The sequence below is a fragment of the Meles meles genome, chromosome 5 (genome assembly GCF_922984935.1).
Source record: "Meles meles chromosome 5, mMelMel3.1 paternal haplotype, whole genome shotgun sequence".
Taxonomy (NCBI): domain Eukaryota; kingdom Metazoa; phylum Chordata; class Mammalia; order Carnivora; family Mustelidae; genus Meles; species Meles meles.
Window position 1 is genome coordinate 27,933,317 of NC_060070.1, and position 7,972 is coordinate 27,941,288.

A 7,972-nucleotide genomic window follows, 5' to 3' on the forward strand; every position below is an offset into this window, starting at 1 on the left:
AGCTATGTTTCCCACAGGGTTTCAGATGTGGTGTTCTGGCCAGAAACCATTAGTAATCAACTTGCATTTATCCCATTGCAGATAAGGGAACTTCATGGGAAAAAATTGATTTCTCAATGGAGAGTCAGTGTCTCAAAGTTTGCTCTAATAATAATGCTTAGGGCTTGGTGGTGAGGCATAATAAGATATCAGTCAGCTATGTGCCTTCCCTACCACTTCTTGAAATAGGAAATGACTACATTTTGGTACAGACGTAACAGTACTACGCCTGAGGGAGAGGACATCATTGTACCTGTGGGCAAAACCCAGCATGGTTCTGTGTGTTCAGGCACTCCAGAGAACATAGCAAAGCTGCTGTGTAGTGTTGGTCTGTCCTCCCAGAATTGATGTAGTCCTCATGTTGGCAAGAACAGGCCATAGTAGCAGCCAGTTTCCACGCCCAGAAGAACAAGCATTGGAAGCACTACCATCTGAGAGATGCTGCTGATGCCTTTGGAAATTATACACAGTATCAATTTGCATAGAAGTCGGAGCTCATTGTACCTCAACAGAGGTTACACGATGCATCAGCAGTTGAGACGAGGCTTGGGCTAAAGCATTGCCTTGGAGATTCCACCCAGTTGTTGGCTTAATACTTTCTGGGGCTTGGATGCTGTGGAGTGCCTTCTGTGTCAGAAATGTCGGGCACCAGACTAGGCTACGTGGACCTCAAACGTATTCTCAAGAGAGCGGGGACAGGGGATGAGGAAAAATCAGATGCCCCTTGATGGTCATGACATCATATGGGACCTTTCCTGCATACTTCCAGTAATTATTGGGGGGCGGGGGTGGGGTGGTGTTGTGGGTAGGGGGGCTATATTTCAGGGAGTAATGAGTGAGCTCTTCGGCCAAACAACATTGTGTGTGTTTTTTTTTTTAACTCAAAAACCATTTTTTTTTCATTTAAAAAAGATTTTAGAACACATAAAACAAGGCAACATTTATTCTTTCTTCTCGTCTTCCGGGGCGGGGTCTGTTGGCGGCTCGGAAAGCACTGTTGCTTTCCGAGCCAGTGTTACTATCACTGGTCCCTTCCTCAGCCATACTGTCCACCCCTTCCTGCCCGCTCTCCTTGTCCTCAGGAGTAGATGTGCCTTCTTCACCATTCTGTTGGCTTTCCGTCGCTTCTTCAAGGTGTGTCTCCTCTGTCTCCATCGGGATGCTCTCGTCGTCCTTCTTCTCTTCGGTCTTCCTCGCAGCTTGCTCTTCCTCAGGAACCGTGCTGCTCTGATTGCGTTCAGCTTGCTCTGCTGCCTCTTTCTCTCTTTCCTCCTGCCTTTTTCGAGCCTGCTCCTCTGCCTGTGCAATTTCAGCAGCAATTTTTTCCATATCCACTTCTACCTTCAAACCACACAACCTTTTAAGTTCATTGTTAAATGAATCTGTGCTTTCCAGGAATTTCCTCTTCTTTTCCTGGTGTCGCTCCTCTATTTGAAGCAGCTCAGCTTCTAGTTTTCACTGATGAACAATTAAGGACTGGGCCTGTTGTTTGAGGACCTGCATTCTAGCTGTTGTGACAACTGGCCGAACATCTGGCACCACACTTTCACTGAAGATTTCACTGATGAGGCAGTGGTTTCTCTGGAAACGGGCGGTGGCTGTATGCTTCATTGAAAAGCCATCATCATAATCATCTGGATCTTCAGCAGGCTGGATGCTGATGTATGGCTCTCCTTTCTCCGTGCGAGACTGTCTCTGTCGACTTTCTTCCTCTAAAGCAGCTTCTGTACGACTTTTTGCATTTATGTAAGCAAGGTATACGGGGGAATTATGATAGGCCTTATAGATTCATTGTATTCTATCTTTTCTGCTTCGTATCCGTTTAAATATTCTTGTTTTTCTTCATCAGTGAGATCTCGCCACATGCCACCAATAATCTTGCCAATCTCCCACAACTTTAGGTCAGGGTTGGAAGCTTTTACTTGGTCCCAGACCTTCCTGCTGTACCTCATGTAGGGCATCAGCAGCTTATCTGGTGGCTTTGGGGGTTTTGGAATCGTAATACCAGAGGATGCCGTGACCCGGCTGTTGGTGCCCGGGTTCCCTCCCAGCCTGTAGTTGTTGTAGGCGAGATGACTGTATGGATTGTATCCCACAAACCCTGGTGTTCTGGGCATTTGTGTTGCAGGAGGTGGGGCATAAGATGGTCTTTTTGACATTTTGGAAGATTAAGTTCTCAGTTCCTTAAGAATGAATCTGAGACACCGCGGGCAGAAAAAGCGCCCGCAGCTCCGGCCTCGTTTCCCTTTTCCAACATTGTGTTTTTTTAACTTGATTTCATCCCTGCCTACCTCATTTTTGCCCTTCTTACCTTTCTATTCCTCATCAGACTAGAGAGGCTCAGCGAAATGGATCATGTGTGACATTGATCATACACTGAGTGGGAACAGACACACAATTCCTTGCAGTTGAGATACACTATCAAGAAGACTATCAAGTTTCCAGTTTCTTACTCAGACTCATTTTCTGCCATTAATACTATACTTCAGTCTTTTTTTTTTTTTAAAGACTTTATTTATTTATTTATTTACAGACAGAGATCACAAGTAGGCAGAGAGGCAGACAGAGGGCGGGGGGGGTGGGGGAAGCAGGCTCCCCACCGAGCAGAAAGCCTGATATCGGGCTCGATCCCAGGACCCTGAGATCATGACCTGAGCCGAAGGTAGAGGCTTTAACCCACTGAGCCACCCAGGTGCCCCTATACTTTAGTCTTAAATATTTCCTCAAATAACCAGTTGGATGATTTTTGGAAATATTTGAAAACACATTGTTTTGTAGTTTTATCAAATTTAAGAATGACAGAGCTGGGGGGAAAAAAGTCTCATTCACTATTTTTTCTTCCAATGAATAGCCTAATCTCAATATTAGATCCCCAGAGACCTTCGTCTTCAGGCAACATTTATTAATTTGATTCATATAAAGCATAAAGGCAGCTTCTTATCATTTCCTTCAGATGTCATAGTTTTGCTAAACCTAAAAATATTACTGAAATATCCTCCTTTATTTCAAAGAAGTTCTATAGGATAAAATTATTAGAGAGAACATTATAACTTTGCCATGGAGTGAGGGTAAGAATTAACTAATTATCTTTGCTGTCTTCTGGATACTGCTTTTCATGGCAGGGAAGAACAAATATTAGATAGACAGTTGGACTGTTTGCCTTTTTGGCTCCAGAACAAGCGCTAATGTCTCGCAGGAGGCTGAGTACTGTTCACAAGCCGTCCATGGTATGATTTATTTTTAAGACTTACTGACATATGTTATGGGCAGTGGAATGGGATGTCTTCTTTTTTCCCTGTGGCTTGTTAAGTATTTAAATTAGCGGACAAAACCATGCATCTCCTTCCTCCAGGAGCCCTGTGGGTCATGCTTTTTCATCTCTCTTCTTATTGAAACAGACAAGAATGGAAATGTTTGCAAATGGGGCTTTCTTCCTAATTTAGCAAGGTTCAAGAAAGTGCTAACTTCCAAGTATTATCTCCAAATGCTCTTCATGTGGATTCATTTTCTCACTTCAGACTTTACAGGGCCACGGTCTGTGGAAGAAATCTGGAGATCTCCACTTTCTCTACTTACTGTTATTCACTTATTAGAGCTATCCAACTTATAAGTTGCTGACTTTCTTGTTCTGGAACTTAAGAATTAGGAAGAAAAAATAAAACCACTCAGAAAAAAAATGTCCCTAACTGAATCAGTGTCAATGAAAGGGACTACCTGATGCAAATACCACATCAGCATCAATTTTGTCACTTAAGAATTTTAAGATCAGAAGCAATTACATTCAATAGCACCTTGTTTTTATATGCCTACCCTTCATAGCCTTGGCTAGTAAGTCTGCCTGTACCATAATTTACACTGACATCTAATTTCAGTGGATCTGCAAGCAATCTAACAGAAGATGGAGATACTAAGAGGAGAGGAGTCGAATTTTATCACTGCAGACATAAAGATTCATTATTTTTGCCAATTTCAAAAGTGAACCTTATAAATATCTACGCTTTTCCTCTTCTGTTTTGCATATCTCATTACTTGAATTAATTTATATTTTGGGCAGATTATTTCTGCTTAAAACTAGATGATTAAACACTTTAGCTGGTTACAAAAAAACCCCACCTAAGTATGGTAAGTACTCCAGTTACAGATTTTTCCATCCTAGAAGATTTGCCACAGAAAGAGCGAACACAAAGAGCATCTTAAAAAAAAAAAATTACAGTTACAACAAGAAAGTTCTGCTTTGTGGTACACACTCTTTGGAATCTTTCCCCAGATCATTGCAATTTTCTTTTTCTGAGAATGGCATGTATACAGGGAAGGGTGCTTTGGGGCACCTGGGTGGTTTGGTCAGTTAAGTGTCTGCCTTTGGCTCTGGTCATGATCCCAGGGTTCTGGGATCCAGTCCTGTGTCAGGCTCCCTGCTCAGCATGGTGCCTGCTTCTCCCTCTCCTCCCTGCTCATTCTCTCTCTCTCTCTCTCTCTCTCTCTCTCAAATAAAATATTAAAAAGAACAAAAAAACAAAAAGCAAGGAAAGGGGCTTTGAGAGGCCATTCTGGGCCCTATCTGCCTATGACCACTCCCTTCCTGACTCTGGTTGATTGATAATTGACTCAAAAATAAGTCTGATTAGAGTCCTTTCTAGATAGTTTTAAAAATTGAATCTAGGGAGAAATTTTAATCCTTTCATGGTGAGATCACCAGATGAGTGGCTTAGAAATTGAAGATTTTATGTTACTGAACATATGGAAGGAATAGATGTGTAGTACATCAGGGTTTCTCAGCTTTGATGCTATTGATACTTGGTGTCAGAAAATTTTTGTTTTGAAGGCTGTCCTGTGTACTGTAAGATGTTTGACAGCTTCCTTAAGATCTATTCATTAGAATATAGTAGCATTCCTGAGTTGTGAGAACCCAAATTATCTCCAGCCATGCTAGCTGTCCCCTGCCCCTCCCCCCATCTATTGACATTCACTAGAGTGGGAGAAACAAAGTGGAAATGGCAGAGAGTGTCTTACATGGTCTTAAAGATATTTGAATTCTTCTTGTATTTTAATTTTATTTTTTAAAATTTATTTTTTTAAAAGATTTTATTTATTTGACAGACATCACAAGTAGACAGAGAGGCAGGCAGAAAGAGAGGAGGAAACAGGCTCCCCTCTGAGCAGGGAGCCCGATGTGGGGCTTGATCCAAGGACTCTGAGGTCATGACCTCAGCCGAAGGCAGAGGCTTTAATCCACCGAACCACCCAGGTGCCCCATTTTCTTGTATTTTTAAACCTCACCTGTAATCCTATCTTTCCACAGGTACATAAGCAGTTTGCATAGTTCTCTCTCTCTTTTTTAAATCTGTTCTCATTCCCTAAAAATTTGAGTTCAGGTTCTGTCATTGGCAAATAAAATAGTCCTGACTGAAATGGTAATAGACTGTGGTAGATTAAGGTTAATTTAAAAGGCCATTTTCAGTAGGGGGGCATCTGGGTGGCTCAGTGGGTTAAAGCCTCTGCCTTCGGCTCAGATCATGATCTCAGGGTCCTGGGATCAAGCCCCGAATCGGGCTCTCTGCTCAGCGGGGAGCCTGCTTCCCCCTCTCTCTCTGCCTGCCTGTCTGCCTATTTGTGATCTCTCTCTCTCTGTCAAATAAATAAATAAAATCTTAAAAAGAAAAAAAAAGGCCATTTTCAGTAGGAAAAGATATACGTACCAGGAGTACATTCTTATCCACCAACTCTCCTCCAATTTTAGAGACAAAAGTTTTAAATTAAGTTAATTTAAGAAGGTAAGTGTGAGCAGGTAGGGTGGAATGAGGAACAATTATTTAATGGGTGCAGAATTTTGGTTTTGCAAAATGAAAAAAGTGTGGATGGATGATGGTAATGGTTGCAAAACAGTGCGAATGTGCTTAATGTCATAGAATCGTACACTTAAAAATGGTGAAAATGGTAAATTTTATGTTCTATATATCTTACCACAATTAGAAAGGGTCAGTGTGGAGAAAAGGAGAAGGACTGGCTGGGTTGAGGCAGGTTTGGATGTTGCATTTCTTTTCTTTTTCTTTTTTTTTTTTTAATTTAAATTCAATTAGTGAACACATAGTACATCATTAGTTTCAGATGTAGTGTTCAGTAATTTATCAGTTGTGTATGACGTTCAGCACTCATCCCATCACGTGCCCTCCCCTCCTTAATGTCCATCACAGCTGATGCACTCTTGAGGAGGTTATTGGTCAGCAGATCATCCTGAAGCAGAGACACCACCCACAGTTTACAAGACTGAGGGCATTTGCCCCTGCCTGTGATGTTGGTATTCCTTCAGCAGATGGCTTTTGAAGAAAATGTGTTGAGGTGTAGATGAAAACCCGAGTTATTCTCTCTCAGTTTCTTTGTTTTTTAAAGCTACTTCAGGTCACCTTTGGAGACCTCTAGCCCTGGTACTAACTACCACATAGCAGAGGATTGCAAAGCTGTCTTGGCCACGTGTGGGCTTAATCCACTCAGAATTCTTTATCTTGGGATTCACTGTGAAGGGTTTTTGTTTGTTTGTTTGTTTGTTTTTTCCCTCTCTTTAAAAATGGTGTGTCTTCTCAATCCCATGGGTTGGTTAGTTATAGGTAGAGGAATTTAGGGCTGCACGCTTAGGGCACTGAAAATAGGCAACTACTTATCTGGGGTCTGTAATATGGAATGTGGATTTATTCTGACCAAGAAGGGGAAAAGGCTGTCTAGAGGCACAGATAGGTAAACTACAACCATATCAGAGGGGCAAGAGTACCAAGAAGAAAAGAGGGTTTAATAGGAATCATGTGCTTGAAATGAGGGACATGTTTATTTCATTCAGAATTCTTCTCGAGGTAACTTGCTCTGTTAATGTAACTTGAAATAGAATTTATAATCTCAGCAGATACATTTTTACAGCTAAAACATAACACACACAGATTCCTTGCGTTGAGTGGCTGATTAGAAACAATTTGCATTTAACATAAGTTTGAAAAAAAAAGTCTCTAAATGACGTTTTTGGGGCAGGGTGGTGGAGGGAAGGCAGATTTATAAAGCTATACAAAGTCCCTTAACTCCTTAATCATTTAGACAGGTAGTCAATTTTCTCAACAGAGGGCATTGTTTGCCCTTAGATTTGCAGATGGAATTGGTGACCAGGCAGTCAGGCCACTATCAAATTTCTCTAAGAGAAAGTGAATAAACCCAAAATTTTTATGAAAGGAGCAAGACAAGAAAAACAAGTAAAAAAACAAAAAACAAAAAACTCATTAGATTTCCTAACCAAGCTGATCTTCCCCAGTATACTGTACTAGAAATAAAGGAAAGCCTTTGGGACAACTGAAATATTTTCCACGTATCCAGCTTTTGAGTGTAATTATTAAATAGTCTGTATTTCTTATGTCATATACAAGGCATGAATACCTTAAAATGGTTGAGGTCTTATCCTATATATCTTCTAGACCAAGAATTCTGTAGTACAAGTATTTCTAAGAAATGTTACAGTACAAAAGTGTTCTATTATCTCACTGAACAGGTGGGACACAGTATCGCATCCAAGGCAGTGTGGACAAATTCTTTGTGTCCCATTTTTTTTTAACACCCATTACCATTTCTCATATTTATAATCTGAGGTTGATGTGGTATTTTGATGAGATAGGTAATTGGTGGGTTTTGTCAGGAACTACTTGTTGGTCTTTAATTATAAAAGTCCTTCCCCTGTGTTTTCAAGGGAGTGGGTGTATATTTTATGAGGAAACATAGACTTCTGCTTGTGCATGTTTAAATATAGCCCTACATAAAGGCTTAAAGAGATCAGAAGAGTTTAAACTTTTGTTGGACCATGAACATTTTTGAGAACCTAAGATAATCATGAAATTTATCATACAAACCTGGACACTTTGAGAGGGTCAGTGGAGTCCAATGAATAATTAATTATCCTAAGTGA

The 7,972-nt window shown here is 40.9% G+C and overlaps 1 pseudogene; it reads right to left on the reverse strand.

Annotated features, from left to right (window-relative positions):
* Positions 1 to 969: 969 nt before the first annotated feature.
* On the reverse strand, positions 970 to 2,282 carry LOC123942341 (annotated as a pseudogene).
* Between the last annotated feature and the right edge of the window lie 5,690 nt (positions 2,283 to 7,972).